The 25,895-nt window shown below is 33.1% G+C and overlaps 1 pseudogene across 1 annotated transcript in view; it reads right to left on the bottom strand.

The window, feature by feature from the left end:
• The window catches only part of LOC143250350 (protein Wnt-16-like), a 34,340-nt pseudogene that overhangs the window by 6,962 nt on the left and 1,483 nt on the right, over window positions 1–25,895 (bottom strand). Inside the window, exon 2 of the transcript XR_013028148.1 lies at window positions 6,829–7,165. The product of XR_013028148.1 is annotated as a protein Wnt-16-like (transcript). The remainder of the gene's footprint in view (window positions 1–6,828; window positions 7,166–25,895) is intronic.

The raw sequence follows: 25,895 nt of genomic DNA, 5'->3' as shown, positions 1-25,895 counted from the left end.
AAAACAGACAGTTGTTATTTTGCTTTCTTTCATATCGTCATAGGTTTTTTCTACGTTGTTCTTAAAATTTATTGATATATATATATAATTAAAATTAATTGAAATATATATATATATATATAATTCATTCAAGTGAGTAATTTTAAAATAAATTGTTAAAATTACCGTGGGTTCACTATAATAATACATTTGATTTTAGTTTGTTTTTGTTTCTTGTTATTTCAAGCCACTTTAAACACTTTTAAATCAACAATTGTACACTTGGAAATATTGGTAACAAATCAAACTCGTTTGAACTGTCTTGTTTCTTGATTAATCTCTTACAATTAAAAATTAGAATTAATTTCTTCTGTCTGGTTAACGTTATCTGGCTCATGTTCGTAAGAAGCCAAGATGACGTGTTTTTCATGGTTTCAATAGTCTATCTACAGTCGTTAAAAACTAAGTTCACTTATTTTGTGTGGTTTGGATGGTCTAACTACAGTTTATAATAAGCCACGTCCGGTTGTTTTCTCTGGTTTTATGGTTTAATTTCTGTTTAAAAATAATATATTTTTTTCACTTGTTCTGTCTGGTTTTGGTGGTCTAAGTAATTTTTAAATTAAGCCAGTTTCAGTTGTTCTTTCTGGTTTTGATGGTATGAATGCTTTTAAAATAAGCCAATTTCACTTGTTCTGTCTGGTTTGGGTGGTCTAAGTACTTTTAAAATAAACCAATTTCACTCGTTCTGTCTGGTTTTGGTGGTCTAACTGTTGTTTAAATTAAGCCAATTTCAGTTATTCTGTGTGGTTTGATGATTTAAGCACTTTTAAAATAAACCAATTTCACTCGTTCTGTCTGGTATTGGTCGTCTAAGTGCTGTTTAAAATAAGCCAATTTCGCTTTTTCTGTCTGGTTTTGGTGTTCTAACTACTTTTAAGACAAGCCAATTTCACTCGTTATGTCTGGTTTGGGTGGTCTAACAACTGTTTAAAATAAGCCAATTTCATTTGTTCATTCTTGTTTTGGTGGTCTAGCTACTTTTAAAATAAGCCAATTTCACTTGTTTTGTCTAATTTTGTTGGTCTAACTACTGTTTTAAATAAGCGAATTTCACTTGTTTTAACTAATTTTGGTGGTCTGACTATTGTTTTAAATAAGTCAATTTCCCTTTTCCTGTCTGGTTTTGGTGTTCTAACTACTTTTAAGACAAGCCAATTTCACTCGTTATGTCTGGTTTTGATCGTCTAATTACTGTTACTAGAAGCTAAGCTCAGCTGTTATGTTTGGATTTTATGGTCCATCGCCTGATGGTAAGAAGCCAAGTTCACTCGTTCTGTCTGCTTAAGTTGATCTATTTACTGTAAATAAGAAAATGACTTCACCGGTTCAGTCTGGATTTAATATTGTGACTCCTGTTAGTAAGAAACCAAGTTCATTTAATATTGTGACTCCTGTTGGTAAGAAACCAAGTTCATTTAATATTGTGACTCCTGTTAGTAAGAAACCAAGTTCATTTAATATTGTGACTCCTGTTAGTAAGACACCAAGTTCATTTAATATTGTGACTCCTGTTAGTAAGAAACCAAGTTCATTTAATATTGTGACTCCTGTTGGTAAGAAACCAAGTTCATTTAATATTGTGACTCCTGTTAGTAAGAAACCAAGTTCATTTAATATTGTGACTCCTGTTAGTAAGACACCAAGTTCATTTAATATTGTGACTCCTGTTAGTAAGAAACCAAGTTCATTTAATATTGTGACTCCTGTTAGTAAGAAACCAAGTTCATTTAATATTGTGACTCCTGTTAGTAAGAAACCAAGTTCATTTAATATTGTGACTCCTGTTAGTAAGAAACCAAGTTCATTTAATATTGTGACTCCTGTTAGTAAGAAACCAAGTTCATTTAATATTGTGACTCCTGTTAGTAAAGAACCAAGTTCATTTAATATTGTGACTCCTGTTAGTAAGAAACCAAGTTCATTTTTATATATGTAAAAACGGCTCGTTTGGGTTGAGAAACTTTTTTTACGTAGAGGAGTGAACAACGTTTCGACCTTCTTTGGACATCGTCAGGTTCACAAAAGCCGTTTTTACATATATATTTCTCTACAAGTGGGTTTTCTTGACATTACTAAGTCCATTTTTGCTTTCTAGTTTGGATTGTATTTCTACTGTTAGTAAGAAGCCAGTTTTTACTATATACCAAATAGCCAGATTCTCTTATTCGGATTGGTTTTGGTGGTTTTTATCACTTGCTGATAAGAAGCGAAGTTCATTCGTTCTATCTGGTTTGGATGGTCATCTCTTGTCGGTAAGAAGCCAAATTCAGTTGTTCTGTTTGGTGGTTTTAGTGGTCTAACTACTGTTTGTAAGAAGCCAGGTTCACTTATTCTATCTAGTTCTGGTGGCCTATTTACTTTCATTAGGAAAACATGACCGGTGTTTCTAATATCTTTCCCAATTCTTCGCTCACGTTCAGATATATTTTCATACTGTTGTTCAAATGTTGTTATAATATAAGTAACGTTACCATGAATAAATCAATATGTATACATATAATTATGTTTCTAATTACTTTTGATATAAAGTTTGTTGTTTTTTTCGGCTAGTTCAGCTATTTACACATGGCCACCCGAGGGCTATCTTTGCTAGCTGACCCTAAAGTTTGAACGAAAGAGAGTAGCAGCTCTCTTGTCCAAAACGCCCACCACCAATTCTTGGGCCACTTTAATCTAATAGTGGAATTTGATCTTCACTATTCATGGTCCCCAACGTGAGAAACGTGATTTCATGGTAGTATGAACCAAACACTGATTTACAGTTCAACACGATAGCCTCTAGGCGACGCCGAGGTCGTGAAATTCTTTTGAAGAGGAAGTTTAGAGAAATGTTTGTTTGTTTTGAATTTTGCGCAAAGCTACACGAGGGTTATCCGCGCTTGCCGTCCCTAATTTAGCATTATAACACTAGAGGGAAGACAGCTAGTCATCACCACCAACCGCCAATTCTTGGGCCACTTTTTTACCAACGAAAATTGGGATTGACCGTTACATTATAACGCCTCCACAGCTGAAAGGGCGAGCATATTTGGTGTGACGGGGATTCGAACTCGCGGCTCTCAGATTACGAGTCGAGCGCCCCAACCACCTGGCCATGCCGGGCCAAGAGGAATGCGAAAGCGAAACAATATTTGCTGTCTAATGTCATTTTATCACGAGTATTCATTCTACTTAAAGGAAATCTGATGAAAAAGTTTGCTGCATGTAACACAATATCCGGTATATAACGTAATACTCAGTGGAGAAGTTCCATGTATTTAACAAGGAACCTGCTCAGTGGGGAAGTTCCATTTATTTAACAAGGAACCTGCTCAGTGGAGAAGTTCCATTTATTTAACAAGGAACCTGCTCAGTGGGGAAGTTCCATTTATTTAACAAGGAACCTGCTCAGTGGGGAAGTTCCATGTATTTAACAAGAAACCTGCTCAGTGGGGAAGTTCCATGTATTTAACAAGGAACCTGCTCAGTGGGGAAGTTCCATGTATTTAACAAGGAACCTGCTCAGTGGGGAAGTTCCATTTATTTAACAAGGAACCTGCTCAGTGGGGAAGTTCCATTTATTTAACAAGGAACCTGCTCAGTGGGGAAGTTCCATTTATTTAACAAGGAACCTGCTCAGTGGGGAAGTTCCATGTATTTAACAAGGAACCTGCTCAGTGGAGAAGTTCCATGTATTTAACAAGGAACCTGCTCAGTGGGGAAGTTCCATTTATTTAACAAGGAACCTGCTCAGTGGGGAAGTTCCATTTATTTAACAAGGAACCTGCTCAGTGGGGAAGTTCCATGTATTTAACAAGGAACCTGCTCAGTGGAGAAGTTCCATGTATTTAACAAGGAACCTGCTCAGTGGGGAAGTTCCATGTATTTAACAAGGAACCTGCTCAGTGGGGAAGTTCCATTTATTTAACAAGGAACCTGCTCAGTGGAGAAGTTCCATTTATTTAACAAGGAACCTGCTGAAGGTTCGCTGTATTTGACATAATATCCACTGCGGACATTTTTTCTGTATTTAACGTGAAATCCAGTGGATAAGAAACTATCAACTCTCATATAGGTTTCGCCGCCTCATAAAGGTATTGCAATCGCCGTGTGTAATTCACGTTTAGTACGAACTATTTAGATTCCGAGTTGAACAGCTATTCGTAACAGGCTGTTATGCTTACAACCTATCAACAGATACTGTCGAATCGTGAATCAATACACAGTGGTAGAAACTATAGCTATTTTAATACGGCAAACACTGACAATAAAAATAACATACCATTAATTTAAACGTGGGGGCTAACATGGATTGGTGAATAGGGCGTTCGACTCTCAACTCCGGATTTGAATCCGTCACCGAATATCGTCTCACTTTCAGCCGTGGGGGCGTTATAATATGAAAATCAATACCACTGTCTGTTGATAAAAAAGTAGCCTATGAATTGACGGTAGGCGGTGTTGACCAGCTGTTTTCCTTTTAGGCTATCATTGCTAAATTAGCGACGGGTAGCGTCGATAACTCTTTATTAACTTTGCGCGAAATTCGACGTATAAACAAACAAATTAACCGTACAAATAATATCGATAAATAACCAGATGAATAATTTTTCGCTTGTTTTTCGCCAATCTGAAAGTGTCTGTGAATAAGAAATGTACACTTCTATTGATCTAAAACTTAAATTAACTATGCACACAGAAGTAGCAGATATCTAAGTATAAACACTGAACATTCCATATCACTAATAATCCAGATAAGAATGTTTAGGAAACTCAGAATGTACACCAGTAAAGGTAATTTGAGGGTTAATTTCGTACCATTATATCTAAAACTCCAACGAGAACAGTGTGAATTACTGTCCAAGCTGCATATAGAACACTTGTGACTCGTTAACCAGCTCAGCAGACTAGACACCTACAATAACTGGGTTTTCAGAAGCCCTTTGTCCTGTATGGCCAGATGGGTAGGGAACTGAGAGTCGCGGGTTCGAATTCCCGTCACATAAAACATGTTCGCGCTTTCAGCTAAAGGTGCGTTATAATGTTACGATCAATCCCACTATTAGCTGGTTAAAGGTAGCCCAATAGTTGGCGGAGGGTGGTGATGACTAGCTGGCTTTCCTGTGGTTTGACGCTGCTAAATTAGGGACAGCTAGCGCAGATAATCCTATTGTAGCTCTGCGCAAAATTGAAAACAAATAAACAAAAAAAAAACACCTCTTTACGACTCCTAGAATATCACTCAATCCTAGTTGTTTTGTTTCTACAATTCTCTGTTACACTAATGTGTGAGTGTTTATTAATTTTATGATTCAAATATTTCCAGTAAGGTGATGGCGATTGGATACCAATCGTAGCCGTGAGTAGTAGGCTATACAGTTATCAAAGTCTAGTAGTAAACTGATAAACGACAAGTTATAAACGTAATGAAGTGGTTTTATTTCGGGTCAAACGATCTGACGGAACATTGGTCTGTCTTAACATGCAGACCCTAAGTGGCACAGCAGTATGTCTGCGTTTATTTCGGGTCAAACGATCTGACAGAACATTGGTCTGTCTTAACATGCAGACCCTCAGTGGCACAGCAGTATGTCTGCGGACTTAAACGCCTAGAATCCAAATTTTGTTATCCCTTCTGATCACAGTATAAATACCCCATTGTGTAGCTTTATGATTAACTTCAAACAAACAGTAGGTGCCCATTCTAGTAGTAATTAATGTCTAGTTACATTAAATATCTTGATATTTAATAGATTTGTTGATCATACATACTACTATTGATAATAGATTTGTTGATCATACATACTACTATTGATAATAGATTTGTTGATCATGCATGCTACTATTGTTAATAGATTTGTTGATCATACATACTACAATTGATAATAGATTTGTTGATCATACATACTACTATTGATAATAGATTTGTTGATCATGCATGCTACTATTGTTAATAGATTTGTTGATCATACATACTACTATTGATAATAGATTTGTTGATCATACATACTACAATTGATAATGGTACACAGTCATTTGTTGTTGTTTTCCACAGCTAAAGTGTATCGTGCAGATCGTTAGTACGACACGATATTAATTTAATTTTATAAATTCTGATGTTATATTTTGTCGTTACTAGAAACTGTGTTATGTAATCAGCCTGTGTGCGCCAACTGTAAAACTGGAGAAGTTCGCAAATGATGCGCCTATTTTCAAAGCTACACCCTCCCCTGAAATTTTACACTTTATTGTTCTATCGCACTTTATTTGCCCCCTCCCATAGTGGCACAGCGGCATGTCTGCGGACTTAAAATGCTAGAAACTGGGTTTCGTGGTTGTCAGACATAGATAGCCCATTTTGTAGCTTTGTGTTTAACCACAAACAACAATAACAAAAATCGTACTTTCTATTTAGAATGAATTTTCTGTGAATGTTCGTTTGTTTGTTTTTTGAATTTCGCGCAAAGCTACTCTAGGGATATCTGCGCTAGCCGTCCCTAAGTTAGCAGTGTAAGACTAGAGGGAAGGCAGCTAGTCACCACCACCCACCGCTAACTCTTGGGATACTCTTTTACCAACGAATAGTTGGATTGACCGTAACATTATAACACCCCAACGGCTGAAAGGGCGAGCATGTTTGGTGTGACGGGGATTCGAACTCGAGACCCTCAGATTGCGAGACAAGTTGCGTAACCACCAGGCCATGCCGGGGCCTATTTGTGGGAAACGTCGGGCGAAACAATTGTTATCACTTTAATAGTTTTTGCGTGTTGTGTTGAATTCTTAACTACTATTATTATTACTTACCAGTCTACCGACGTTATTATTATGCAAGTTCATTATTGCTTGAACATGCTGCCTTCGCTTTTCCCGGGATTCCTTCTTATTTTCCGAATTCTTCTCTCCTGGCGTCGATTTTCGGAGAGCTTTCTCGGCTGAATCGACGAAGAGTCGAGCAAAAGAGATGCCGTAACGCACGTTGTCTGAGCATCCGCCCCATTTCCAACCTTCCGCGGTGGTAACGTGGCCCTGACGCGAGCGGTCACAGGCGCAGACGGTGAGATTTCCGAGCTGCACGCTTCGGTGACAGCTTGAACGACACCGGTACTGAAGATAGCGTGAATGAAAGCGGCTTCTCTGCTTCCTACAGAAAAACAAATGTAGATATTACGTTAAAAACATAAACGAAAAATTGTTGCTATAGAAACTAATGTTGCGAGAAAGTTGCTATGGATACCAGTTAGTTCTCACATTTTAAACCACTGGTTAAGCTTTCCATATCTCAATCTGTTTGAAGAGCAGCGTCAGTTCTTCACCTCTCTATCATTAGAAAGCTTTTCTCTAGTACAGACAGTCCAATAGGGATAAAGAATAGTACATTTTTCTTTAAATCTTTTTAGACCGTGTGCTTTAGATTTGAAACGGGATGAAGTGAAAACATGTCAACACGACCAGAACTATAGGTTATGTGAGGGAGTGAGTGGAAACTATCAATAATTGTTTCCAGCTATAGGTTAAATGAAGAAGTGAGTAGAAACTATCAATAATTGTCTCCAACTATAGGTTGAATGAAGGAGTGAGTAGAAACTATTAATAATTGTCTCCAACTATAGGTTAAATTAACGAATGAGTAGAAACTATCAATAATTGTCTCCAACTATAGGTTGAATGAAGGAGTGAGTGGAAACTATCAATAATTGTCTCCAACTATAGGTTAAATTAACGAGTGAGTAGAAACTATCAATAATTGTCTCCAACTACAGGTTGAATTAACGAGTGAGTAGAAACTATCAATAATTGTCTCCAACTATAGGTTGAATGAAGGAGTGAGTAGAAACTATTAATAATTGTCTCCAACTCTAGGTTAAATTAACGAATGAGTAGAAACTATCAATAATTGTCTCCAACTATAGGTTGAATGAAGGAGTGAGTAGAAACTATCAATAATTGTCTCCAACTATAGGTTAAATGAAGGAGTGAGTAGAAACTATCAATAATTGTCTCCAACTATAGGTTAAATTAACGAGTGAGTAGAAACTATCAATAATTGTCTCCAATTATAGGTTAAATGAAGGAGTGAGTAGAAACTATCAATAATTGTCTCCAACTATAGGTTAAATTAACGAGTGAGTAGAAACTATCAATAATTGTCTCCAACTATAGGTTAAATGAAGGAGTGAGTAGAAACTATCAATAATTGTCTCCAACTATAGGTTAAATGAAGGAGTGAGTAGAAACTATCAATAATTGTCTGCAACTATAGGTTAAATGAAGGAGTGAGTAGAAACTATCAATAATTATCTCCAACTATAGGTTAAATGAAGGAGTGAGTAGAAACTATCAATAATTGTCTCCAACTATAGGTTAAGTGAAGGAGTGAGTAGAAACTATCAATAATTGTCTCCAACTATAGGTTAAATTAACGAATGAGTAGAAACTATCAATAATTGTTTCCAGCTATAGGTTAAATGAAGAAGTGAGTAGAAACTATCAATAATTGTCTCCAACTATAGGTTGAATGAAGGAGTGAGTAGAAACTATCAATAATTGTCTCCAACTATAGGTTAAATTAACGAGTGAGTAGAAACTATCAATAATTGTTTCCAGCTATAGGTTAAATGAAGAAGTGAGAAGAAACAATCAATAATTGTCTCCAACTATAGGTTGAATGAAGGAGTGAGTAGAAACTATTAATAATTGTCTCCAACTATAGGTTAAATTAACGAATGAGTAGAAACTATCAATAATTGTCTCCAACTATAGGTTGAATGAAGGAGTGAGTGGAAACTATCAATAATTGTCTCCAACTATAGGTTAAATTAACGAGTGAGTAGAAACTATCAATGATTGTCTCCAACTACAGGTTGAATTAACGAGTGAGTAGAAACTATCAATTATTGTCTCCAACTATAGGTTGAATTAACGAGTGAGTAGAAACTATCAATAATTGTCTCCAACTATAGGTTGAATGAAGGAGTGAGTAGAAACTATCAATAATTGTCTCCAACTATAGGTTAAATGAAGGAGTGAGTAGAAACTATCAATAATTGTCTCCAACTATAGGTTGAATGAAGGAGTGAGTAGAAACTATCAATAATTGTCTCCAATTATAGGTTAAATGAAGGAGTGAGTAGAAACTATCAATAATTGTCTCCAACTATAAGTTAAATTAACGAGTGAGTAGAAACTATCAATAATTGTCTCCAACTATAGGTTAAATGAAGGAGTGAGTAGAAACTATCAATAATTCTCTCCAACTATAGGTTAAATAAAGGAGTGAGTAGAAACTATCAATAATTGTCTGCAACTATAGGTTAAATGAAGGAGTGAGTAGAAACTATCAATAATTATCTCCAACTATAGGTTAAATGAAGGAGTGAGTAGAAACTATCAATAATTGTCTCCAACTATAGGTTAAGTGAAGGAGTGAGTAGAAACTATCAATAATTGTCTCCAACTATAGGTTAAATTAACGAATGAGTAGAAACTATCAATAATTGTCTCCAACTATAGGTTGAATGAAGGAGTGAGTAGAAACTATCAATAATTGTCTCCAACTATAGGTTAAATGAAGGAGTGAGTAGAAACTATCAATAATTGTCTCCAACTATAGGTTAAATGAAGGAGTGAGTAGAAACTATCAATAATTGTCTCCAACTATAGGTTAAATGAAGGAGTGAGTAGAAACTATCAATAATTATCTCCAACTATAGATTAAATGAAGGAGTGAGTAGAAACTATCAATAATTGTCTCCAACTATAGGTTAAATTAACGAATGAGTAGAAACTATCAATAATTGTCTCCAACTATAGGTTGAATGAAGGAGTGAGTAGAAACTATTAATAATTGTCTCCAACTATAGGTTAAATTAACGAGTGAGTAGAAACTATCAATAATTGTCTCCAACTATAGGTTGGATTAACGAGTGAGTAGAAACTATCAATAATTGTCTCCAACTATAGGTTGAATGAAGGAGTGAGTAGACACTATCAATAATTGTCTACAACTATAGGTTAAATTAACGAGTGAGTAGAAACTATCAATAATTGTCTCCAATTATAGGTTAAATGAAGGAGTGAGTAGAAACTATCAATAATTGTCTCCAACTATGGGTTAAATTAACGAGTGAGTAGAAACTATCAATAATTGTCTCCAACTATAGGTTGAATGAAGGAGTGAGTAGAAACTGTCAATAATTGTTTCCAACTATAGGTTAAATTAACGAGTGAGTAGAAACTATAAATAATTGTCTCCAACTATAGGTTGAATTAACGAGTGAGTAGAAACTATCAATAATTGTCTCCAACTATAGTTTGAATTAACGAGTGAGTAGAAACTATCAATAATTGTCTCCAACTATAGGTTGAATGAAGGAGTGAGTAGAAACTATCAATAATTGTCTCCAACTATAGGTTAAATTAACGAGTGAGTAGAAACTATCAATAATTGTCTCCAACTATAGGTTAAATGAAGTACACAATGGAAGTAGTAAAAAATATCTCTTGGACTGCAGGTTAAATGAAGAAGACAGGGAAACACGTGAAAAATGACGCAATCTATATGTTAAAGCATAGAGGAAATGACGTATGTCAAATCACGTTTCCAACTGTTGGTTGAAATAGGGAGGAACAGAGACGTGTGAACAAATTACTGCACCTGTGTATTAAAAGAGGGAAGTAGTGGGACGTGTCGAAGTATGACTTCAACAACGGGTTGCAATGGAAAGGTAGCGACAAATGTCAACGATCGAATTCAACTGTTGGCTAAAATGGGAAGTAAGTGGGACATGTCTCTAAATTACTCTCTAAGACCACAACATTCTGAGAAGGTTTTTATTAATAATTAGATTTATATGATGATTTTATCATGATCTACGAGTTGTATCCATTTGAAATTAGATCATTATAAGGTCATGCTCATCTAATAAACATTTGTTATTATAAAGTAACTCCTTTTGAAGAAACAAAAACTTGAACTTGAGATGCGGATTCTTAAAATATAGTCTACAAAACAGGTCAATATTATGTTTGGCTGACATTCCTAAAATAGGGCGCTAAATAAGCAGTAGGAACTGTTCAAGGTAATCTGCTAAAAAACAACGTAACTAACAATATAAAAGTATTTCTTGTAGATAAATCTTTACATTCAACACAAAACACTAAAAAGACATCCTAATGAAACATCCTGATCAAACATGTTTGCGTTTATTGCATTCATGACATATTGAGAAATTGTATAAACTTGTTATTCACGAGTGATACAAATATACACGTATTTTAATTCTGTACAACCGAATCGCTGCTCACGGGAGACAAAAGTGCACTCACTTTGGGGATTTCTTAGTTTCAACAAGTGAAGTTTTTAATGTTTTTACATTATTCTTGCAGTGTTAACTACAAGTGAAGTTTCTATTGTTTTTACATTGTTGTTTTAGTGTTGACTACAAGTGAAGTTTCCGTGGTTACTACATTGTTTTTGCAGTGTTGACTACAAGTGAAGTTTCTGTAATTACTACATTGTTCATCCAGTGTTAACTACAAGTGAAATTTCTATTGTTTCTAAGTTGTTCTTGCAGTGTTGACTACAAGTGAAGTTTCTGTAGTTACTACATTGTTCATCCAGTGTTGACTACAAGTGAAGTTTCCATGTTTCTGCATTGTTCTTGCAGTGTTAACTACAAGTGAAGTTTCTATTGTTTCTACATTGTTCTTTTAGTGTTGACCAAGTAAAGTTTCTATTGTTTCTACATTCTTGTTTTAGTGTTGACCAAGTGAAGTTTCTATTGTTTCTACGTTGTTCTTGCAGTGTTAACTACAAGTGAAGTTTTTATTGTTTCTACATTGTTCTTGCAGTGTTAACTACAAGTGAAGTTTTTATTGTTTCGACATTGTTGTTTTAGTGTTGACTACAAGTTAAATTTCTATGGTTTCTTAATATTTCGTGCAGTTTTGACTACAGTGAAGTTTCTATTGTTTCTACATTATTCTTCCAGTGTTGACAACAAGTGAATTTTTTATTGTTTCTACATTGTTGTTGCAGTGTTCACTACAGTGAAGTTTCTGTGGTTACTAAATTCTTCTTGCAAGGTTGACTACAAATGAAGTTTCTGTAGTTACTACATTGTTCTTGCAGGGTTAAATACAAGTTAATGTTTGTTGTTACTACATTGTTCTTGCAAAGATGACTACAAGTGAAGTTTCTATTGCTTCTACATTGTTGTTTTAGTTTTGAATACATGTGAAGTTTCTGTAGTTACAACATTGTTTTTGCAGTGATAACTACAAGTGAAGTTTCTGTAGTTACTACATTGTTTATGCGTTGTTGACTACAAGAGAAGTTATGTTGTTTCTGCATTGTTCTTGTAGTGTTTACAACAAGTGAAGTTTCTATTGTTTCTACATTGTTCTTGCAGAATTGATTACAAGTGAAGTTTCTGTAGTTACTACATTGTTCTTGCAAGGTTCACTACAATTGAAGTTTCTGTGGTTACTACATTTTTCTTGCAGTGTTGACTACAAGTTAAGTTTCTATTGTTTTTACATTGTTCTTGCAGTGTTGACTACAAGTGAAATTTCTATTCTTTCTACATTGTTCTTCCACTGTTTACTAGAAGTGATTTTTTATTGTTTCTACATTGTTCTTGCTGTGTTGACTACAAGTGAATTTTTGTTGTTACTACATTGTTCTTGCAAGGTTGACTAGAAGTAAAGTTTCTATTGTTTCTACATTGTTGTTTTACTGTTGACTACAAGTGAAGTTTCTATTGTTTCTACATTGTTGTTTGAGTGTTGACTACAAGTGAAGTTTCTATTGTTTCTATATTGTTTTTGCAGTGTTGACTACAAGTGAAGTTTCTATTCTTTCTACATTGTTGTTTTAGTGTTGACTACCAGTTAAGTTTCTATTGTTTCTGCATTGTTCTTGCAGTGTTGACTACAAGTTTAGTTTCTATTGTTTCTACATTGTTCTTGCAGTGTTAACTACAATTGAAGTTTCAATTATTTCTACATTGTTGTTTTAGTGTTCACTACAAGTGAAGTTTCCATTGTTTCTACATTGATGTTTTAGTGTTGACTACAAGTGAAGTTTCTGTTGTTTCTACATTGTTGTTTTAGTGTTGACTACAAGTGAAGTTTCTGTGGTTACTACATTGTTTTTGCAATTTTGACTACAAGTGAAGTTTCCATTGTTTCTACATTGTTGTTTTACTATTGAGTACAAGTGAAGTTTCTATTGTTTCTACATTGTTGTTTTAGTGTTGACTACAAGTGAAGTTTCTATTGTTTCTACATTGTTGTTTTAGTGTTGACTACAAGTGAAGTTTCTATTGTTTCTATATTGTTTTTGCAGTGTTGATTACAAGTGAAGTTTCTATTCTTTCTACATTGTTCTTGCAGTGTTGACTACAAGTTAAGTTTCTATTGTTTCTGCATTGTTCTTGCAGTGTTGACTACAAGTGAAGTTTCTATTCTTTCTACACTGTTTTAGCAGTGTTAACTACAAGTAAAGTTTCTATTGTTTCTACATTGTTCTTTTAGTGTTGACCAAGTAAAGTTTCTATTGTTTCTACATTCTTGTTTTAGTGTTGACCAAGTGAAGTTTCTATTGTTTCTACGTTGTTCTTGCAGTGTTAACTACAAGTGAAGTTTCTATTGTTTCTACATTGTTGTTTTAGTGTTGACTACAAGTGAAGTTTCTATTGTTTCTACATTGTTGTTTTAGTGTTGACTACAAGTTAAGTTTCTATTGTTTCTACATTGTTGTTTTACTGTTGACTACAAGTGAAGTTTCTATTGTTTCTACATTGTTGTTTTAGTGTTGACTACAAGTGAAGTTTCTATTGTTTCTACATTGTTGTTTTAGTGTTGACTACAAGTTAAGTTTCTATTGTTTCTACATTGTTGTTTTAGTGTTGACTACAAGTGAAGTTTCTATTGTTTCTACGATGTTTTAGCAGTGTTAACTACAAAAGAAGTTTCTATTCTTTCTATATTGTTATTTTAGTGTTGACTACAAGTGAAGGTTCTTTTGTTTCTACGTTGTTTTTGAAGTGATAACTACAAGTGAAGTTTCTATTTTTTCTCCATTGTTGTTTTAGTGTTGACTACAAGTGAAGTTTCTATTGTGTCTACATTGTTGTTTTAGTGTTGACTACAAGTGAAGTTTCTATTGTTTCTACATTGTTCTTGACGTGGTCACTAAAAGTGAATTTTCTATTGTTTTTACATTTTTGTTTTGGTGTTGACTACAAGTGAAGTTTCTTATATTTCTACATTGTTCTTGAAGTGGTCACTAAAAGTGAAGTTTCTATTGTTTTTACATTTTTGTTTTGGTGTTGACTACAAGTGAAGTTTCTATTGTTTCTACATTGTAGTTTTAGTGTTGACTACAATTAAAGTTTCTGTGGTTACTACATTGTTCTTGCAAGGTTGACTAGAAGTGAAGTTTCTATTGTTTCCACATTGTTGTTTTAGTGTTGACTACAATTAAAGTTTCTGTAGTTACTACATAGTTCTTGCAAGGTTGTCTACAAGTGAAGTTTCTGTGGTTGCTATAGTGTTCTTGCAATGTTGACTACAAGTGAAATTTCTATTGTTTCTGCATTGTTTTCCTCAGTGTTAACTACAAGTAAAGTTTCTATTGTTTTCACATTGTTCTTGCAGTGTTGGCCACAAGTGAATTTCTATTGGTTCTACAATGTTCTTGCAGTGTTGATTACAAGAGAAATTTCTATTGTTTCTACATTGTTCTTGCAGTGTTGACTACAAGTGAATTTTTTATTGTTTCTTCATTGTTCTTGCAGTGTTGACTACAAATGAAGTTTCTGTGGTTACTACATTGTTCTTGCAATGTTGACTACAAGTGAAGTTTCTTTTGTTTCTATATTGTTGTTTTAGTATTGACTACAAATAAAGTTTCTATTATTTCTATATTGTTGTTTTAGTGTTGACTACAAGTGAAGTTTCTATTGTTTCTACATTGTTGTTTGAGTGTTGAGTACAAGTGAAGTTTCTGTGATTACTACATTGTTATTGCATTGTTCACTACAAGTGAAGTTTCTGTGGTTACTAAATTATTCTTGCAAAGTTGACTACAAGTGAAGTTTCTGTAGCTACTACATTGTTCTTGCAGTGTTGACTACAAGTGAAGTTTCTATTGTTTCTACATTGTTCTTGCTGTGTTGACTACAAGTGAATTTTTGTTGTTACTACATTGTTCTTGCAAGGTTGACTAGAAGTGAAGTTTCTATTGTTTCTACATTGTTGTTTTACTATTGATTACAAGTGAAGTTTCTGTTGTTTCTACATTTTTGTTTTAGTGTTGACTACAAGTGAAGTTTCTATTGTTTCCACATTGTTGTTTTAGTGTTGACTACAATTAAAGTTTCTGTAGTTACTACATTGTTCTTGCAAGGTTGACTACAAGTGACGTTTCTGTGGTTGCTACAGTGTTCTTGCAATGTTGACTACAAGTGAAGTTTCTATTGTTTCTGCATTGTTCTTGCAGTGTTAACTACAAGTGAAGATTCTATTGTTTGTACATTGTTCTTTTAGTGTTGACTACAAGTGAAGTTTCTGTAGATAATACATTGTTCTTGCATTGTTCACTACAAGTGATGTTTCTGTTGTTTCTGCACTGTTCTTGCAAGGTTGACTACAAGTGAAATTTCTATTGTTTCTACATTGTTCTTTCAGTGTTGACTGAAAGTGATTTTTTTATTGTTTCTTCATTGTTCTTGCAGTGTTGACTACAAGTGAAGTTTCTGTGGTTGCTACAGTGTTCTTGCAATGTTGACTACAAGTGAAATTTCTGTAGATCATACATTGTTCTTGCATTGTTGACTACAAGTGATGTTTCTGTTGTTTCTGCACTGTTCTTGCAGTGTTAACAACAAGTGAAGTTTCTATTGTTTCTATATTGTTCTTGCAGAATTGATTACAAGTGAAGTTTCTGTAGTTACTACATTGTTTTTGCAAGGTTCACTGCAATTGAAGTTTCTGTGGTTACTACATTAATCTTGCAGTGTTGACTACAAGTTAAGTTTCTATTGTTTTTACATTGTTCTTGCAGTGTTGACTACAAGTGAAATTTCTATTCTTTCTACATTGTTCTTCCAGTGTTTACTAGAAGTGATTTTTTATTGTTTCTACATTGTTCTTGCAGTGTTGACTACAAGTGAAGTTTCTTTTGTTTCTATATTGTTGTTTTAGTATTGACTACAAATAAAGTTTCTATTATTTCTACATTGTTGTTTTAGTGTTGACTACAAGTGAAGTTTCTATTGTTTCTACATTGTTGTTTTAGTGTTGACTACAAGTGAAGTTTCTATTGTTTCTACATTGTTATTTTAGTGTTGACTACAAGTGAAGTTTCTATGGTTACTACATTGTTGTTGCATTGTTCACTACAAGTGAAGTTTCTGTGGTTACTAAATTATTCTTGCAGTGTTGACTACAAGTGAAGTTTCTATTGTTTCTACATTGTTCTTGCTGTGTTGACTACAAGTGAATTTTTATTGTTACTACATTGTTCTTGCAAGGTTGACTAGAAGTAAAGTTTCTATTGTTTCTACATTGTTGTTTTACTGTTGAGTACAAGTGAAGTTTCTATTGTTTCTACATTGTTGTTTTACAGTTGACTACAAGTGAAGTTTCTATTGTTTCTACATTGTTGTTTTAGTGTTGACTACAAGTGAAGTTTCTATTGTTTCTATATTGTTTTTGCAGTGTTGACTACAAGTATAGTTTCTATTGTTTCTACATTGTTCTTGCGGTGTTAACTACAACTGAAGTTTCAATTATTTCTACATTGTTGTTTTAGTGTTCACTACAAGTGAAGTTTCTATTGTTTCTACATTGATGTTTTAGTGTTGACTACAAGTGAAGTTTCTGTTGTTTCTACATTGTTGTTTTAGTGTTGACTACAAGTGAAGTGTCTATTGTTTCTACATTGTTCTTCCATTGTTGACTATTAGTGAAATTTCTATTGTTTCTACATTGTTCTTGCAGTGTTGATTACAAGAGAAATTTCTATTGTTTCTACATTGTTCTTCCTGTGTTCACTACAAGTGAAATTTCTATTGTTTCTACATTGTTGTTTTAGTGTTGACTACAAGTGAAGTGTCTATTGTTTCTACATTGTTCTTCCTGTGTTCACTACAAGTGAAATTTCTATTGTTTCTACATTGATGTTTTAGTGTTGACTACAAGTGAAGTTTCTATTGTTTCTACATTGTTGTTTTAGTGTTGACTACAAGTGAAGTTTCTATTGTTTCTACATTGTTCTTGCAGTGTTGACTACAAGTGAAGTTTCTATTGTTTCTACATTGTTCTTGCAGTGTTGACTACAAGAGAAGTATCTATTGTTTCTACATTGTTCTTGCAGTGTTGACTACAAGTGATTTTTTTATTGTTTCCTCATTGTTGTTTTAGAATTGACTACAAGTTTAGTTTCTATTTGTTTCTACATTGTTCTTGCAGTGTTAACTACAAGTGAAGTTTCTATTGTTTCTACATTGTTGTTTTAGTGTTGACTACAAGTGAAGTTTCTATTGTTTCTACATTGTTGTTTTAGTGTTGACTACAAGTGAAGTTTCTATTGTTACTACATTGTTCTTGCATTGTTGACTACAATTAAAGTTTCTAAGATAACTACATTGTTTTTGCAGTGTTGATTACAAGTGAAGTTTCTGTGGTTACTACATTGTTCTTGCAGTGTTGACTACAAGTGAAGTTTCTGTTGTTTCTGCATTGTTCTTGCAGTGTTAACTACAAGTGAAGTTTGTATTGTTTCCACATTGTTGTTTTAGTGTTGACTACAAGTGAAGTTTCTATTGTTTTTACATTGTTCTTGCAGTGTTGACTACAAGTGAAGTTTCTGTAGTTACTACATTGTTCTTGCACTGTTGACTAAAGTGAAGTTTCTATTGTTTCTGCATTGTTCTTGCAGTGTAAACAACAAGTGAAGTTTTTTTTGTTTCTACATTGTTCTTGCAGTGTTAACTACAAGTGAAATTTCTATTGTTTCTGCATTGTTTTCCTCAGTGTTAACTACAAGTAAAGTTTCTATTGTTTTTACATTGTTCTTGCAGTGATGAGTACAAGTGAAGTTTCTGTGGTTACTAAAATGTTTTTGGAAGGTTGACTACAAGTGAAGTTTCTGTGGTTACTACATTGTTCTTGCAAGGTTGACTACAAGTGAAGTTTCTTTTGTTTCTATATTGTTGTTTTAGTATTGACTACAAATAAAGTTTCTATTATTTCTATATTGTTTTTTTAGTGTTGACTACAAGTGAAGTTTCTATTGTTTCTACATTGTTGTTTGACTGTTGAGTACAAGTGAAGTTTCTGTGATTACTACATTCTTGTTGCATTGTTCACTACAAGTGAAGTTTCTGTGGTTACTAAATTATTCTTGCAAGGTTGACTACAAGTGAAGTTTCTGTAGTTACTACATTGTTCTTGCAGTGTTGACTACAAGTGAAGTTTCTATTGTTTCTACATTGTTCTTGCTGTGTTGAATACAAGTGAATTTTTGTTGTTACTACATTGTTCTTGCAAGGTTGACTACAAGTGAAGTTTATATTGTTTCTACATTGTTGTTTTACTATTGAGTACAAGTAAAGTTTCTATTGTTTCTACATTTTTGTTTTAGTGTTGACTACAAGTGAAGTTTCTATTGTTTCTACATTGTTGTTTTAGTGTTGACTACAATTAAAGTTTCTGTAGTTACTACATAGTTCTTGCAAGGTTGACTACAAGTGAAGTTTCTGTGGTTGCTATAGTGTTCTTGCAATGTTGACTACAAGTGAAGTTTCTATTGTTTCTGCATTGTTCTTGCAGTGTTAACTACAAGTGAAGATCCTATTGTTTGTACATTGTTCTTTTAGTGTTGACTACAAGTGAAGTTTCTATTGTTTCTACATTGTTCTTGCAGTGTTGACTACATGTAAAGTTTCTGTAGTTACTACATTGTTCTTTCATTGTTGACTACAAGTGATGTTTCTGTTGTTTCTGCACTGTTCTTGCAAGGTTGACTACAAGTGAAATTTCTATTGTTTCTACATTGTTCTTGCAGTGTTAACTACAAGTGAAGTTTTTATTGTTTCGACATTGTTGTTTTAGTGTTGACTACAAGTGAAATTTCTATGGTTTCTTAATATTTCGTGCAGTTTTGACTACAGTGAAGTTTCTATTGTTTCTACATTATTCTTCCAGTGTAGACAACAAGTGAATTTTTTATTGTTTCTACATTGTTGTTGCAGTGTTCACTACAGTGAAGTTTCTGTGGTTACTAAATTGTTCTTGCAAGGTTGACTACAAATGAAGTTTCTGTAGTTACTACATTGTTCTTGCAGGGTTAAATACAAGTTAATGTTTGTTGTTACTACATTGTTCTTGCAAAGATGACTACAAGTGAAGTTTCTGTTGCTTCTACATTGTTGTTTTAGTTTTGAATACATGTGAAGTTTCTGTAGTTACAACATTGTTTTTGCAGTGATAACTACAAGTGAAGTTTCTGTAGTTACTACATTGTTTATGCGTTGTTGACTACAAGAGAAGTTTTGTTGTTTCTGCATTGTTCTTGTAGTGTTTACAACAAGTGAAGTTTCTATTGTTTCTACATTGTTCTTGCAGAATTGATTACAAGTGAAGTTTCTGTAGTTACTACATTGTTCTTGCAAGGTTCACTACAATTGAAGTTTCTGTGGTTACTACATTTTTCTTGCAGTGTTGACTACAAGTTAAGTTTCTATTGTTTTTACATTGTTCTTGCAGTGTTGACTACAAGTGAAATTTCTATTCTTTCTACATTGTTCTTCCATTGTTTACTAGAAGTGATTTTTTATTGTTTCTACATTGTTCTTGCAGTGTTGACAACAAGTGAAGTTTCTTTTGTTTCTATATTGTTGTTTTAGTATTGACTACAAATAAAGTTTCTATTATTTCTACATTGTTGTTTTAGTGTTGACTACAAGTGAAGTTTCTATTGTTTCTACATTGTTATTTTAGTGTTGACTACAAGTGAAGTTTCTGTGGTTACTACATTGTTGTTGCAATGTTCACAACAAGTGAAGTTTGTGTAGTTACTAAATTGTTCTTGCCAGGTTGACTACAAGTGAAGTTTCTTTTGTTTCTATATTGTTGTTTTAGTATTGACTACAAATAAAGTTTCTATTATTTCTACATTGTTGTTTTAGTGTTGACTACAAGTGAAGTTTCTATTGTTTCTACATTGTTGTTTTAATGTTGACTAAAAGTGAAGTTTCTATTGTTTCTACATTGTTATTTTAGTGTTGACTACAAGTGAAGTTTCTGTTGTTACTACATTGTTGTTGCATTGTTCACTACAAGTGAAGTTTCTGTGGTTACTAAATTATTCTTGCAAGGTTGACTACAAGTGAAGTTTCGTAGTTACTACATTGTTCTTGCAGTGTTGACTACAAGTGAAGTTTCTATTGTTTCTACATTGTTCTTGCTGTGTTGACTACAAGTGAATTTTTGTTGTTACTACATTGTTCTTGCAAGGTTGACTAGAAGTAAAGTTTCTATTGTTTCTACATTGTTGTTTTACTGTTGACTACAAGTGAAGTTTCTATTGTTTCTACATTGTTGTTTTAGTGTTGACTACAAGTGAAGTTTCTATTGTTTCTACATTGTTGTTTTAGTGTTGACTACAAGTGAAGTTTCTATTGTTTCTATATTGTTTTTGCAGTGTTGACTACAAGTGAAGTTTCTATTCTTTCTACATTGTTGTTTTAGTGTTGACTACCAGTTAAGTTTCTATTGTTTCTGCATTGTTCTTGCAGTGTTCACTACAAGTGAAGTTTCCATTGTTTCTACATTGATGTTTTAGTGTTGAGTACAAGTGAAGTTTCTGTTGTTTCTACATTGTTGTTTTAGTGTTGACTACAAGTGAAGTTTCTGTGGTTACTACATTGTTTTTGCAATTTTGACTACAAGTGAAGTTTCCATTGTTTCTACATTGTTGTTTTACTATTGAGTACAAGTGAAGTTTCTATTGTTTCTACATCGTTGTTTTAGTGTTGACTACAAGTGAAGTTTCTATTGTTTCTACATTGTTGTTTTAGTGTTGACTACAAGTGAATTTTTGTTGTTACTACATTGTTCTTGCAAGGTTGACTAGAAGTAAAGTTTCTATTGTTTCTACATTGTTGTTTTACTGTTGAGTACAAGTGAAGTTTCTATTGTTTCTACATTGTTGTTTTACTGTTGACTACAAGTGAAGTTTCTATTGTTTCTACATTGTTGTTTTAGTGTTGACTACAAGTGAAGTTTCTATTGTTTCTATATTGTTTTTGCAGTGTTGACTACAAGTGAAGTTTCTATTCTTTCTACATTGTTGTTTTAGTGTTGACTACAAGTGAAGTTTCTATTGTTTCTACATTGTTCTTGCAGTGTTCACTACAAGTGAAGTTTCCATTGTTTCTACATTGTGTGTTTTAGTGTTGACTACAAGTGAAGTTTCTGTTGTTTCTACATTGTTGTTTTAGTGTTGACTACAAGTGAAGTTTCAGTGGTTACTACATTGTTTTTGCAATTTTGACTACAAGTGAAGTTTCTATTGTTTCTACATTGTTGTTTTAGTGTTGACTACAAGTGAAGTTTCTATTGTTTCTATATTGTTTTTGCAGTGTTGACTACAAGTGAAGTTTCTATTCTTTCTACATTGTTGTTTTAGTGTTGACTACAAGTTAAGTTTCTATTGTTTCTACATTGTTCTTGCAGTGTTGACTACAAGTGAAGTTTCCATTGTTTCTACATTGATGTTTTAGTGTTGAGTACAAGTGAAGTTTCTGTTGTTTCTACATTGTTGTTTTACTATTGAGTACAAGTGAAGTTTCTATTGTTTCTACATTGTTCTTGCTGTGTTGACTACAAGTGAATTCTTATTGTTACTACATTGTTCTTGCAAGGTTGACTAGAAGTAAAGTTTCTATTGTTTCTACATTGTTGTTTTAGTGTTGAGTACAAGTGAAGTTTCTATTGTTTCTACATTGTTGTTTTACAGTTGACTACAAGTGAAGTTTCTATTGTTTCTACATTGTTGTTTTAGTGTTGACTACAAGTAAAGTTTCTATTGTTTCTATATTGTTTTTGCAGTGTTGACTACAAGTATAGTTTCTATTCTTTCTACATTGTTCTTGCGGTGTTAACTACAAGTGAAGTTTCTATTGTTTCTACATTGTTGTTTTAGTGTTGACTACAAGTGAAGTTTCTATTGTTTCTACATTGTTGTTTTAGTGTTGACTACAAGTGAAGTTTCTGTTGTTTCTACATTGTTGTTTTAGTGTTGACTACAAGTGAAGTTTCTATTGTTTCTACATTGTTCTTCCATTGTTGACTATTAGTGAAATTTCTATTGTTTCTACATTGTTCTTGCAGTGTTGATTACAAGAGAAATTTCTATTGTTTCTACATTGTTCTTCCTGTGTTCACTACAAGTGAAATTTCTATTGTTTCTACATTGTTTTTGCAGTGTTTATTACCAGAGAAATATCTATTGTTTCTACATTGTTCTTGCAGTGTTGACTACAAGTGATTTTTTTATTGTTTCCTCATTGTTGTTTTAGAATTGACTACAAGTTTAGTTTCTATTTGTTTCTACATTGTTCTTGCAGTGTTAACTACAACTGAAGTTTCAATTGTTTCTACATTGTTGTTTTAGTGTTGACTACAAGTGAAGTTTCTATTGTTTCTACATTGTTGTTTTAGTGTTGACTACAAGTGAAGTTTCTGTTGTTACTACATTGTTCTTGCATTGTTGACTACAATTAAAGTTTCTGAAGTAACTACATTGTTTTTGCAGTGTTGATTACAAGTGAAGTTTCTGTGGTTACTACATTGTTCTTGCAGTGTTGACTACAAGTGATGTTTCTGTTGTTTCTGCATTGTTCCTGCAGTGTTAACTACAAGTGAAGTTTGTATTGTTTCCACATTGTTGTTTTAGTGTTGACAACAAGTGAAGTTTCTATTGTTTTTACATTGTTCTTGCAGTGTTGACTACAAGTGAAGTTTCTGTAGTTACTACATTGTTCTTGCAATGTTGACAAAAAGTGAAGTTTCTATTGTTTCTGCATTGTTCTTGCAGTGTAAACAACAAGTGAAGTTTTTTTTGTTTCTACATTGTTCTTGCAGTGTTAACTACAAGTGAAATTTCTATTGTTTCTGCATTGTTTTCCTCAGTGTTAACTACAAGTAAAGTTTCTATTGTTTTTACATTGTTCTTGCAGTGTTGGCCACAAGTGAAATTTCAATTGGTTCTACAATGTTTTTGCAGTGTTGATTACAAGAGAAATTTCTATTGTTTCTACATTGTTCTTGCAGTGTTGACTACAAGTGAAATATTTATTGTTTCTTCATTGTTCTTGCAGTGTTGACTACAAATGAAGTTTCTATTGTTTCTACATTGTTCTTGTAGTGTTCACTACAAGTGAAGTTTCTGTTGTTACTACATTGTTCTTTCAATGTTGACTACAAGTGAAGTTTGTATTGTTTCTACATTGTTCTTTCAGTGTTGACTACAAGTGAAGTTTCTATTGTTTCTACATTGTTCTTGCAGTGTTGACTACAAGTTAATGTTTTATTGTTTCTACATTGTTCTTGCAGTGATGAGTACAAGTGAAGTTTCTGTGGTTACTAAAATGTTTTTGGAAGGTTGACTACAAGTGAAGTTTCTGTGGTTACTACATTGTTCTTGCAAGGTTGACTACAAGTGAAGTTTCTTTTGTTTCTATATTGTTGTTTTAGTATTGACTACAAATAAAGTTTCTATTATTTCTATATTGTTTTTTTAGTGTTGACTACAAGTGAAGTTTCTATTGTTTCTACATTGTTGTTTGACTGTTGAGTACAAGTGAAGTTTCTGTGATTACTACATTCTTGTTGCATTGTTCACTACAAGTGAAGTTTCTGTGGTTACTAAATTATTCTTGCAAGGTTGACTACAAGTGAAGTTTCTGTAGTTACTACATTGTTCTTGCAGTGTTGACTACAAGTGAAGTTTCTATTGTTTCTACATTGTTCTTGCTGTGTTGACTACAAGTGAATTTTTGTTGTTACTACATTGTTCTTGCAAGGTTGACTACAAGTGAAGTTTCTATTGTTTCTACATTGTTGTTTTAGTGTTGACTACAAGTGAAGTTTCTATTGTTTCTACATTGTTGTTTTAGTGTTGACTACAAGTGAAGTTTCTATTGTTTCTACATTGTTGTTTTAGTGTTGACTACAATTAAAGTTTCTGTAGTTACTACATTGTTCTTGCAAGGTTGACTACAAGTGAAGTTTCTGTGGTTTCTATATTGTTCTTGCAATGTTGACTACAAGTGAAGTTTCTATTGTTTCTACATTGTTCTTGCAGTGTTGACTACAAGTGAAGTTTCTATTGTTTCTACATTGTTTTTTTAGTGTTGACTACAAGTTAAGTTTATATTGTTTCTACATTGTTCTTGCATTGTTGACTACAATTAAAGTTTCTGTAGTTACTACATTGTTCTTTCATTGTTGACTACAAGTGATGTTTCTGTTGTTTTTGCACTGTTCTTGCAAGGTTGACTACAAGTGAAATTTCTATTGTTTCTACATTGTTCTTGCAGTGTTAACTACAAGTGGAGTTTTTATTGTTTCGACATTGTAGTTTTAGTGTTGACTACAAGTGAAATTTCTATGGTTTCTTGATATTTCTTGCAGTGTTGACTACAAGTGAAGTTTCTATTGTTTCTACATTGTTCTTCCAGTGTTGACTACAAGTGAATTTTATTGTTTCTACATTGTTGTTGCAGTGTTGACTACAGTGAAGTTTCTGTGGTTACTAAATTGTTCTTGCAAGGTTGACTACAAATGAAGTTTCTGTTGTTACTACATTGTTCTTGCAGGGTTAAATACAAGTTAATGTTTCTTTGTTACTACATTGTTCTTGCAAAGTTGACTACAAGTGAAGTTTCTGTTGTTTCTACATTGTTGTTTTAGTTTTGAATACATGTGAAGTTTCTGTAGTTACAACATTGTTTTTGCAGTGTTAACTACAAGTGAAGTTTCTGTTGTTACTACATTGTTTTATGCGTTGTTGACTACAAGTGAAGTTTTGTTGTTTCTACATTGTTCTTGTAGTGTTGACAACAAGTGAAGTTTCTATTGTTTCTACATTGTTCTTGCAGAATTGATTACAAGTGAAGTTTCTGTAGTTACTACATTGTTCTTGCAAGGTTCACTACAATTGAAGTTTCTGTGTTTACTACATTTTTCTTGCAGTGTTGACTACAAGTGAAGTTTCTATTGTTTTACATTGTTCTTGCAGTGTTGACTACAAGTGAAATTTCTATTCTTTCTACATTGTTCTTCCATTGTTTACTACAAGTGATTTTTTATTGTTTCTACATTGTTCTTGCAGTGTTGACTACAAGTGAAGTTTCTTTTGTTTCTATATTGTTGTTTTAGTATTGACTACAAATGAAGTTTCTATTGTTTCTACATTGTTGTTTTAGTGTTGACTACAAGTGAAGTTTCTATTGTTTCTACATTGTTATTTTAGTGTTGACTACAAGTGAAGTTTCTGTGGTTACTACATTGTTGTTGCAATGTTCACAACAAGTGAAGTTTCTGTAGTTACTAAATTGTTCTTGCCAGGTTGACTACAAGTGAAGTTTCTTTTGTTTCTATATTGTTGTTTTAGTATTGACTACAAATAAAGTTTCTATTATTTCTACATTGTTGTTTTAGTGTTGACTACAAGTGAAGTTTCTATTGTTTCTACATTGTTGTTTTAGTGTTGACTAAAAGTGAAGTTTCTATTGTTTCTACATTGTTATTTTAGTGTTGACTACAAGTGAAGTTTCTGTTGTTACTACATTGTT

Source organism: Tachypleus tridentatus, chromosome 5, assembly GCF_004210375.1.
Source record: "Tachypleus tridentatus isolate NWPU-2018 chromosome 5, ASM421037v1, whole genome shotgun sequence".
Classification (NCBI taxonomy): Eukaryota; Metazoa; Arthropoda; class Merostomata; order Xiphosura; family Limulidae; genus Tachypleus; species Tachypleus tridentatus.
The sequence above is the reverse complement of the archived record's forward strand: the minus strand, read 5'-3'. Positions and strand labels throughout refer to the sequence as shown.